The sequence below is a fragment of the Triticum aestivum genome, chromosome 3D (assembly GCF_018294505.1).
Source record: "Triticum aestivum cultivar Chinese Spring chromosome 3D, IWGSC CS RefSeq v2.1, whole genome shotgun sequence".
NCBI classification, from domain to species: Eukaryota; Viridiplantae; Streptophyta; class Magnoliopsida; order Poales; family Poaceae; genus Triticum; species Triticum aestivum.
In genome coordinates this window covers 601,528,194-601,540,269 of record NC_057802.1, presented here as the reverse complement: position 1 = coordinate 601,540,269, position 12,076 = coordinate 601,528,194, and the positions used below count along the sequence as shown (strand labels likewise).

At 42.8% G+C, this 12,076-nt stretch overlaps 1 long non-coding RNA gene across 1 annotated transcript; it reads right to left on the bottom strand.

Annotated features, from left to right (window-relative positions):
• Nucleotides 1-237: 237 nt before the first annotated feature.
• LOC123075822 (uncharacterized) lies at nt 238-8,005 on the bottom strand. Its single transcript, XR_006436209.1, has 5 exons — nt 7,761-8,005; nt 7,458-7,682; nt 6,693-6,854; nt 6,473-6,511; nt 238-6,305 (listed from the first exon to the last, which is right to left on the bottom strand). It is a non-coding gene; the product is annotated as an uncharacterized lncRNA (long non-coding RNA).
• Nucleotides 8,006-12,076: the final 4,071 nt, after the last annotated feature.

Here is a 12,076-nt window from a genome sequence, read left to right as displayed (position 1 = left end):
GGAGAGAGTAGAGAAGCAGGCTACAGATTAGAGCAAGTACAATAGTGACATAGCCCAAATGTTGTAATCTAGAGTAAGCCAGAACCAAATAAAACTCCCAAGTTGTGAATGGATTGTTCGTGTAGTCATGTCTTCATTGTGAATTGTGAGCGTTAAATCACTTTTTTCCAACCATCTGTTGTTCATTCTTATAAGGTAGAATGTAGTAGCACTTGTGTTTGGTATTGTTGGCCTGTTACTTTTGTCTTTAGAACTGAGATTGTTTCCTTCATTGAGAAGGAACAAAAGGCAACCATTTGTTGATTGTACAACTGGAGACAAACATGATGACTGATAACAATGGCAACATGTCCTTTTCTCCCAATTATTTCCAGGAAGTTAATCTCCGGAAGCAACAAACATTGATATGAGCCATGATAGTGCAATTTTAAAATGATCAGACCAACAATAGGTGATAGCTAAGTGGTACATGCTAGTGCTCTGTGATTGTAAAGCATTGTTAGTTCCAAAAAAAGTACGTGATCTCTTCATTTATTTATGCTTGGCCATGTGACTTACATCTCTGGTCTTAAAGAGATTGTTTGATATTGTAAGAACTCGTTTGTCGCTTGCCGTCTAGCCATTGATGTATCTTCGAAAGATGTAATTGTGGTTGTAATATGCTGCAGCTCCTTGCTACTATTGCCTTCTTTTTCCATATGGTTGAAAATGTAACAAAAATTGTATGTATATAGTCAACAATCTGCAAAAACAAAACCCAAGAACTCTCCAGTCATGCATGACGTGCCTTGGTTCGTAAATAATACCGCTCTCTTTGGTTTCCTCCATTCTCTCAGCACTTACTCTAGCATTCCGTTTCTTCATATGAGAACTTGGCAGCACAACTAGTAGGACAAAGCACACATACTTGTTTCAGAACAGCTGGACAATTTATAATGGTTATCAGGTCACACATAACAGATGCGGTTGTTAGATTCATGCATTCTATCTGGGGGTTGTGTCGTCACAAAAACTCCATGTTGTCAATAAGATAGATTTTTTTACCAAAACGCCATCAATTAAACTGTCATGTTGATGGAGCACATTTTTATTCACAATTAGAAATAATAAATGATTAACATCGAGCTGTGTATTGTTGTTCCCTGAAGCAACTATTGTCTGTCTATTGTTTGTTACACCAATATAACTCCTTTCTCATTTATCACTTTGTATGCTTCGGAAGATCACATGCTGTAATCTAGAATAAGCTGCTACAAAATAAATCGTTTGTTTGGATTTCCATATGTTTCCATACATGTTATAATCTAGAATAAAGCAGTAGTAAGTAAACTAGCGCGTTGGGTGAATGTTTTCCATCCATATGTTGTTCATCTACTACCCCTATAAAAAGAAGAGAGGGGGAAGATCCAAACAATCAGACCCATCCATCAACAAGATCTAATGGCCCTTAAAACTTCCATGGCTAACGCTACAAACCACGCATTAAGCCACTAACTATCCTTCCATCGATAACCCTGCCCCGCCGTTCAGAAAAAAGCAAACAACGCTCGCCCCATGTCCTCTCGTCCCGCCCGCACGACCTCGACCTCTCGGCCCCTCCACCTCCTCTCGCGCCGTTCGCCGCCCCACCGTTCCTCTCGCAGCCGTTAGCCGCCAGAGCCGCCAGCCACGCCCTTCACCGCCGGAGCCGCCCGCCACGCCCTTCGCCACCCGAGCCGCCCTTCACCGCGGGAGTCCGGGGACGAGGAGGACAACGTCGACTACGAGGACGAGGACGAGGACGAGGAGCACCGAGAGGCCAGGCAGCGTCTGATCCGCACCGTGCCGACCGTCGACTGGTTCGACGTTGAGGGCAACGAGGTATCCGGCGCGCAGCCGCTCGAGGACCCCGAGGTGAGCGCCGCTCTGCTACCGGTGTACCTATTTTCCCTCATGCGTCCTTTGATTCCATATGCAGCGAGGTGTTTGACGCTTGCTGTTCATGTCGCGCCCGTGAAAAGTCATGAGAGCGGTGACTGCCGTCTGCTGCTGATTTTGATTAGCTTCAGCGTTTTCCATTGGGTTGGAGAATAGCGAATCTGCACATCCTTATGGTTCAAGATGGCCATTCTTGAATGAGGGGATACATATTTTGCGTTAGATCAGAAACATCAATTGTTTTGTTCCTTCATGCAAATTTTCATTGCATCATATTGTGACTGGTAATCAAGACGCGGTGGGAATGATGATTACATTCGCGCATGTTATTTGTGACCATTCTCTTGTGCATCAATGGGAACCATAGTTATTTAATGAGCTAATTCTGTATCACTTAGATGTAGTGTTGAAATTTCTATGACCCATTACCCACCCCAATCTGCTCATACAAGACATAACTTCTACATAAAAGTGAATCAGTAAACTGCTAGTAATCTGGCTGGAGACAATATTTTACTTCCAATGTTTAGATTCTTTCGGTGCACCGTCCAATGCAGGAACCTCTTACAACTCCGTGGGTGATTAAAGCGAGAATACGGGGAGTCATCAAACTTCAAACATCATAATTAAAGATACCTTGTCCAATGCAAGTACCTTTTTCTAGGAGGTTTAAGAACTTGTATAAGCACATGTAGTCTCTGCAATGCAAAAGTCCAACCCTACAGGTTTGTATCCTATGTTCTGCTCTTACTATACTACAATAAGAATATTATTCGAATTGTTCACCAGGATGTCCTATGTTTCGATGCATGCAGGTTTTCCACTGGGAGAACAAGTTTCTAGATACCACAATAAGAATACTCATTTTCTTGTTCTCTGTTTTTATTGCAATTTTTTGTTGTGCAGTGAGTTGATATGAATCAAATAGCACAAGTATTATTGTTGACTAATTTTTAAAGTACCTCCCTTCCAAGCAGCCCTCGAACAATGAACAAGGAAATTTGGGAGTCCTTCTTTCACTTTCTCCAAGGACGTGGGAGCCACCACCAATGTTGCTTCCTTCCACAACTAAAGGTCCTAGGTATCTGTTCTCACTCCCTATAAGTTGCCGTTTGCATATCATGATTATGGTTTCCAGTAAGATTGGCAGAAAAATATTATCATTTGCAATATTATTTTAAGGAGAAGCTCCCTCTAGGGATATTTCTTGTGAGCAACATATTACATTTGAGATTGTTATGTTAATACATGTCACTGCTAAAAACATGATTGAATGGGCAAGAAACATCACAATAATTCATACAAGAAATACAGAAGGATCTGGAAGAAGTAGTGTTCCTAGCTAAGTTGTGCACTTTCTTGTATTGATTTCTAAAAATACGTCTGAAGATAGCACCGTTCATGTATCCCTGCTGGCGAATGAAACTGATAGTGGGTCTCAATTGCCATTTGTGTGGATTCATACTTGAGTCTTGGGAGATAATTGCTTTAATACCACTACCATTATTTGATGAGATGAGGCAACCATGTACTCCCTCCATCCAAAAATAAGTGACTCAACTTTGTACCAACTTTAATATAGTTGGTACAAAGTTAGTACAAAGTTGACACACTTATTTTGGGATGGAGGGAGTATTTGCTAGCATCATGATTTCAGCCTACCGGTAGCATTATGTGATGAAATGAGGAGGCGACCATGTATTTTCCAGTATTATGACTTGAGTCGCAGCATCATACCGAGTAGCCGAAGAAGTAACTGCATTCACTTTTATTGTAGATTCGTGTTGGCCAGCTTGAGATTGAATATAAACTAAGGCGCATAGAGAGGGATCGGTCATAATAAGCATCTGTGTACATCGTAATTGTAGTCCTCAGTCAAGTACACAAGAGGGGTATGCTGATTTAGAAGAGGGCAAAATAAAGCATGTAGACTGGTGAATGTCAATTTAGACCATCATTTTGCAATCGCTACTTTTGGTTCCGAAGGATTAACAAGATAAACTCGATTGTTTATATGACCTTGTAGTGATAAGTTTACTTTGCAAATGTTATCACACTAGCAATGTTGTGTGCAGAGACATTTTGTTTCAGCAAACTTGATCATGTGGACATTGCTGTGTGCAGATATCAGACTTCAGTGGCTATAAGAAAAACTCAAGCTATGTTTCCACTGGCGAGTAAATGCAACCTGACTCAAGAATGCAAGCTTTTATATACTAGTAAGCGTGCACGTGCAACGCACGTATCATAATTTATAAAATTCCATTTTAAATCTTATTTTTAGTAACCGAGCCATCGAAATATGTCTCATGCCCAACAATAAGAGCGCGCGTGTAATACACAACCGACAAACATGTCTTCACAAAAACTTCACGATCACATAATTTTATTATAATTTGTTACATTATTTTTTTAAAAACAACAACTAAACAACATTATGTACTACGCCCTCTGTAAACTAAACTGAAAAATGTCTGATATTAATGTACATAGGTAATTTTTATCGAGGAGATCCTCCTCGGTCTTCATTATATTTTTAGAGGGATAATAAAATATTGGATTGTTTTTAGAGAGATAAAAATAATTATTGAGTCTCGATTGAAAAAATGACAAATATATTCATGTATTCAAATTTAGAAAACATAAATCCAAATAAAAAAGGTGATTTAAAAAAAAAACATGCTAATATCACTCAACTTAGTCTAAGTCAACTGAAATCTAACTACACCTTTACAAATACTTTAATTTTGGATATGATTCATTCGTTGCCTACCTAGCAGCTAGCTTGGTTTCCGATTCAAGAACGCAATCGCTAAATAGCAGGAAACTCAGCCGAGCGCTAAGGCATCGGGCATCAGACGAACGGCTGGCTGGATTGATCGGACTTTTGGTAATTTTCTGGCCCATATCAATGGACCGTCACCTACCTACTCACCCACCGCTTCACCTCAAAAAAAAAAAATATCCCACCGGCCCTCACATTTCTCCCCGTCGTTCCCCATTCTTCCTTGGTCGTCGCCAGCTCCCTCTCCCCGCCTCCTCGGGCCACCCCTCCCCTTCGTACCCACCGCCAGCAAGAGGTTTGCAACCCCTGCTCTTCCCCGCCTTTTCGTCGAATCCGGCCGCCCAAGTGGCCGAGGAGGTCCCCGAGCTCGGCATGCACGGGAGCATCCCAGCGCTAGGCTCCGTCGGAGGTGCGAGACTTCCACGCCCCTGCTCTTCCCCGTCCCTCTTCGAATCCGCTCGCCGAAGTGCCGAAGGATGCGCTCGAGCTCAGCATGCTCACGGGCGACCCAGCGCGGATGCCCGCAACAAGACAACAAGGAGCGGGCGTGGGTGCGCAAAAATATATGGGCACAGTTCGATGCCTCCACTGGTATGAGCTATGTTATTGTGAAATGAATTCTCATTGCTGTATTGACTGTCAGGATTAATTCTGATTTGATCTTAGTCCTTCGACATTACTTCGTGTCAACTCTGGATTATCCTATCTTTGCACTTAAATTTTAATTCGTATTGTGCAGTTTACCGTGTACTAATGTACCAATGTAATTTCAATTAGGCGTGCCTCTGTTTGATGTGCTATTCAAGATCCCTGTACAATTGTGTTATTCAAGATACAATGGCACTCGATGATGCTTGCTAAGAAGGTCTGCAATATGCACTGGACTGTTGCTTGCCAGATGACTGGAAGATGGGTACTTCATCCTCTCTTGTTTGTTCATTTGAAGCAAGATAAATAAGATTCATGCATTGTAACGAAAACTGCAGATTTAGCTAAACTCAACTGATGGTGTAATATCTCTTCCTATGAGCAGCAGTAATGGTATCTTCTGTAGGACTAATAAGGCATTGCTGCATAAATATACTTGACTTTCAAATGAGCATGTCAAGAGGTTTAATTAATGTCGGTCCCTACTCTAATTATATCTGGATATCTGGTTCCTGTACTATTTGAAACTTATCAATCAGATGTATAGAATAACAGATATTTGCTAGATAAGCTAACGTTACAAGGGGAAGTAAACATTAAACATTTCATATGGTGATTTGGAATAACTGATATGTCATCATCGTGTGTTTCCTATTGTAGATAAATTTGCTTGCAAGGCTCTTGATGATATATCCACTTTCATCAAATGCTTAAGGGTATGGTCAATTGGAGAAGACATTACTATGACTACAAAGATCTGTTTTTTTAGGTGATGAATTGTAACCTTATATTCTTTATTACTTGGAATTGAAAATCACTGGAAGGATCCGTAATTACTTCGGAGAGAATCTTTTACTCTTTTCTGTCTTGCTCTTGTTCAGCATAGGATGTATATCATTATCACTATCATGGTGTATTGTTGCCATTGAGGAATCTTCCCATGTAGCAAATTTACCTAGAAAATACAAAACTTTGGCATATCACGATCAGGTGCAGACATACTCTTTCTCCCAAATACTACAGCAGTATCCCTACAATCAGATGTACAGAAATTTGCTTGCTAAAAAACTAATCAATAAACCATGAAATTTAACTGGATTAATTAAGGATCAAGCCACTCACCTTGTGGCTACAATCGCCCAGATTCATCTCTCCATGTTCCTGCATGTGAAGAATTGATCAGTGCCCCAAGTCAAAAGTACTGCATACCTTATACATGAAGCCCTTACTCAAAATTCAGAATATATGCAGAATATCCATTTTAATTGACATAGCTATCTGCAGTCCTAGACAAAATGTGACCATAATCCACACTACTACACATGAATTACTATATAGCTACCTTATGGGGGCCTATATGCCTGATCCTCATATCTTCTTGTTTGGCAAGAGTTCACCATTTGCACTTAGTCTTGAATGGAGAAGATTGCACATACTATTGTACAACTGGGCAATGGTGTGGAGCTCCATAAGCGACGGCGGCGACTCCAGCTGTCCTTCTCGCCTATGCATCCCGACAAAGAAGCTTCAGAAACTATAATCTGTCTACTCCTTGTTCAGGATCAGTAATGAACATATTATTACACAAATTAATTTAACAAAACTGGATTCTCTTTTTTGGTGATGAAACTGTAGTCTGTAGCAACATTGGCACGGTTTTTGTCAATACTACAAAAGAGGGGGATAGTTGATCATTGGAAACACCATTGACGCAGGCTTGACGCAAAACTGGGTTATAGATCAATTATCTTCTCACTTCAGTAACACCATGATCTTGTACTTGCTTTTTGAAAATCATGGATGAACAACCTGTGATCTGGTACCAATTTTTGGCACAACCATGAACTCCCAAGGTGATTCACCAGAGTGCTTTATGCTTTCTGACAGGTATGCACATATAAGATGGATTTCTTCTGAACCGATTGGAAGCATACGGCAACATGCACATACACAAGCGCTAGCCTAAGCATGCAGGTAGATATTGTAGACGTCTTCAGGTGCAAGGATGCAATATTCATGATCGAGCGCAACGTCGGTGGATCTGTATCTTTGGTTTCAGAATTTTGAAAGAAAGGGGATATGGAAAACAATAAGAGGGGAGCTCTACCTCCAGCAGCACTTTCCCGGTCGTCGGCGTCGTGCTTCCAGCTACGGCCGCTGCAGAAGATGACAGGCAGCAGCCGCCGGCGTCTTCCGGCGCAGCTGTGCACAACTTCCTGACGAGCACCGCGGACTGGATGCTCTGGAGCTGGACGTTGCGTCCTCGAGTGCCTTGAGATTTTCCTGCTACTGCGTACTTCATGGTGTCCGAAAGGATCATCGCCTTGTCCATCTGAGCGAATTAGTTGGCCAATCAGTTAAGAAATTTATTTTGTTGGATATGTACGTATGTGCAAGAAGAGGAGCCGACCTTATTGAGGCCGGGGATGACGGTGGATAGCTCAATGAATCGTCGGTTGATCTTCTCCCGGCGCTTCCGCTTCTGCTCCGCTGCAAGAGAGAGGGGCGGCAGGGGCAGAAGTGAAGGACGGCGGGGAGGGAGCGGAGGGTCTGTGGGCAGACTAGACAGGGTCGGCAGCGAGAGTCTGCGTGCAGGACGGACGGCTGGCGAGGGGCGGCGATGAGGGGAGGAGGCGGTAGGGCGGGGATGGAGCGAATCTGTGCGAATTTTAGGGGAGGGAAGTTGAGGGTGATCCTAAAATTACGGATCACATCGGTCGTCAGGTGCGCGACCATGGTCTGCCGCGGCAGAACATTGAATCCCAGCCGTTCAATCGGCTGGCAGACGATCGGGTCATTATATACTGTTAGATTTGACTAAATGGATTAGATCTGAGGGTTCTGATTGTTCTGTGTACATTTGTTTGGGTGGTTGTAAAATAACTGTAGTTTGCTCTTTTAATAGTAGTAGAGATAGAGATAATAGTAGTAGAGAAGTAGAGAAAAAGTGAGGTCCTTATCCTGGTTGGTTTAGCACGCCACATCCTCATGGCCGATAAGCTGTTGCGCTAGAGATGGCCAAGCGATGAGATTTGCCTGACGTGTGGCTCTTGCAAAGAGACGGCCAGCTTTGCGAGGCAGGTATGGCCAGCGGTGGCCTTTTGGTCGTGATACCAGGTGTTGTCTCCCACCAATTCCTAGAACATCGCTCCCATCCATGAATGGTGGATGGCGATCAGGTTGCAAAGGAGGAGAAAAGGCATTTTCATGAAGTCACCACGTTTTGCGTTAGGAAAGATTGGAACAGTAAGATTTTCTAGCACAATTGCAGGGGAGTCAGTGACACCACATTGAAGATCTTCTTTTGTTATAGTTGTTTCGGATGCATGGTGGGGGCTGAGGTTTTGCGCCTCCCTTTTCCTCTTTATTAGACAAAATCTAGTTGTATGGGTCTGGCTGTAAAACAAACTTCTTCTACTAACATGTCCTTGCTTGCGATGGAATATGAATGTATTTTCTTTAAGATGTAATACTAAAATACTTGTTTTTGCCATGTAATATGGATATAGTTGATTTTTTTGTGTGCATACTCAAGGATTTCATGAATGGAATATTGTGTTTTTTCTGCGATGAAACAAAACATTATACCTTGTATAATCAATTTTCTCCACATGAATATAATTGTATCTGATGCATGGGATGAATAGAACTCATTCGTGGTCACCCGCAAAAAATAAAAACTCATTCGTGTAGGGGGTAGATAAAGCATAGAGCCAACTCCAAGATTGTCATAGTGGAATAAGACTACCGGTATGCTGTGACTCAACAACTACAGTAGATTTTTGGACTACTAGTTACTCCCTCCGTTTTTATTTACTCGGCACATTAGTTTTGGTCAAAGTCAAGCTTGTTGGGGAACGCAGTATTTCAAAACTTTTCCTAGGATCACGCAAGATCTATCTAGGAGATGCATAGCAATGAGCGGGGAGAGTGTGTCCACGTACCCTCGCAGACTGAAAGCGGAAGCGTTAAGTAACACGGTTGATGTAGTCGAACGTCTTCGCGATCCAACCAATCAAGTACCGAACGCACGGCACCTCCGCGATCTGCACACGTTCAGCTCGGTGACATCCCACGAACTCTAGATCCAGCTGAGGCCGAGGGAGAGTTTCGTCAGAACGACGGTGTGGTGACGGTGATGATGAAGTTACCGATGCTGGGCTTCGCCTAAGCACTACGACAATATGACCGAGGTGGAAATCTGTGGAAGGGGGCACCGCACACGGCTAAGATCAACTTGTGTCTATGGGGTGCCCCCTCCCCCGTATATAAAGGAGGGGAGGAGGGGGCCGGCCGGCCTCATGGTGCGCCCCCAAGGGGGGGATTCCTACTCCTACTAGGAGTAGGTTTCCCCGCTTTCCTAGTCCTAATAGGAGGGGGAAGGAAGAAGGGGAAGAAGAGAAGAAGGAAAGGGGGGCCGGCCCCCTCGCCAATTCGGATTGGGCTTGGGGGGGGGGGGGGCGCGCCCCTCCTCTTGCCCGCCTCCTCTTTCTTCCACTAAAGCCCATGTAAGCCAATTAAGCCCCCGGGGGGTTCCGGTGACCCCCCTGTACTCCGGAAAATGCCTGAACTAATCCAAAACCTTTCCGGTGTCCAAACATAACCTTCCAATATATCAATCTTCATGTCTCGACCATTTCAAGACTCCTCGTCATGTCTGTGATCATATTCGGGACTCCGAACAACCTTCGGTACATCAAATCACAAAACTCATAATACATATCGTCATCGAACGTTAAGCGTGCGGACCCTACGAGTTCGAGAACTATGTAGACATGACCGAGGCTCATCTCCGGTCAATAACCAATTGCGGAACCTGGATGCTCATATTGGTTCCTACATATTCTTCGAAGATCTTTATCGGTCAAACTGCACAACAACATATGTTCACTAGTAGAAAAGGGGCCATTTGTCCCGGTTCTGAAGGGCCTTTTGTCCCGGTTGTTGAACCGGGACTAAAGTGTCGTTACTAATGCCCTGGGCCTTTAGTCCCGGTTCTTACATGAACCGGGATAGATGGGCCTCCACGTGGCCCGTGCGGCGAGCCCAGGCAGGAGGCCCTTTGGTCCCGGTTGGTGGCACAAACCGGGACCAATAGGCATCCACGCGTCAGCAGCTGGCAGGAGCTGAGGTTTTTGTATTTTTTTTTGAAAGGGGGTGGTTTAGGGGTTTTGGGGGGTTAATTTAGGTGTTTCATATATTGTGTTATCTAGCTAATTAATAGAGAGAAGTGTCCTCTCTTATCTCCGTGCTTGGTCGACATACGCTACGTATTATACGTATAGAGAGGACTCGACACGCTAGCTAGTAAATAAATGAAGGAAACAGAAGATCGTCATGAACATATGCATAGAGAGAGAAGTGATATCAACCACCTCTCCTTCTCCGACAGATTGGTCGAACAACAAGTTCTCGTATATCTATCTGACGCTACTGGCGACATATATACAATATAATTATCTCTTACAATATAATCTCCTAATTATATATGAACTCAGGGTCCACATGGTATTCTCCGTCTTTAGCGATCACGTGGTCAAGGAAGAATGCCGCCAATTCCTCTTGAATTGCTCGCATACGATCTGGTGGTAGGAGTTCATCCCGCATCCGAAAGATCTAATTTGAAGAAGGGGGTCAATACATACATATATATATATATATATATATATATATATATATATATATATATATGAATAAATGAAACTCAACACAAATGATGGTAATAAAATAAAATTTTGAATATTATTGCTTACGCACTTCATATTGTTCGTCAGAGTAGCCCCGCTCACAGGTCGTGTGGCGGATGGACTCGCAAACGTAGTATCCACAGTAATTATTTCCGGATTCCTGCCACAACCACTTTACAAGAAATAGAGGTCAAATAATCAAACCGATAAGCAAGCATGCTATAAATGGTATTGATGAAACTAGCGCTTGAATCACTAGGAGATGCGCGGAACATGCTAGTAGTACTTACTTTCGGGTGTCTAAATTGCAGCTTCTTCGGCAGTGCCGGAGCTTTTTTGGTGAATTTTGTCCAAACCCTGCCAGACAAAGAAAACAATTACTTGTTATCAGGAAATGAACAAAGTTGCTGATATGGTGCGATAATGATTGATTTAACTTATTTCTAGAGCATTTCAGTCATGACCGCATACTCCTTAGGATCTTTTCGTCTCGAGTCTAAGATGGTTACTAGTCCCCGCTCAAGCTTAATCTCTAGGAGAATATAGTGGAAGCTGCGCACGCATGCATAACTCATCAATTACATTACTATAACCTGGACTAAGAAGGGAAACCGAATATGCACAAGACAGTAACACTCACTTGAAGCTGTAAGGAAAGAGTATTATATCTTTGTTTTCATTTATTACCAACGATCGTAGCAAGTTGGCCTCGGTATCTTTGGCATGAAATTTAACCTCATTTGCATCTATGAGATTTGTGTTAATGAACCCAATATCACCGATTTGTCTTTTCTTCAATTCGGCGATCTTCAATCTGCATAATATAGTGAGGATAATTAAAAATACATTCAATGAAAGAGCTGACCAATATATAGAGACTTAATGACAGAAATAGTACTACTTACAGACAGTAGCAAGTGACCGTTAATTTATCGAGGGCCATTTGATTGAAAAACTGGAAGAACTCCTCAAATGGAACATGCATGGAACAGATCAATTCCAACGAGGTCATGCTCCTCTTTAATGAACAGTGTCAAAG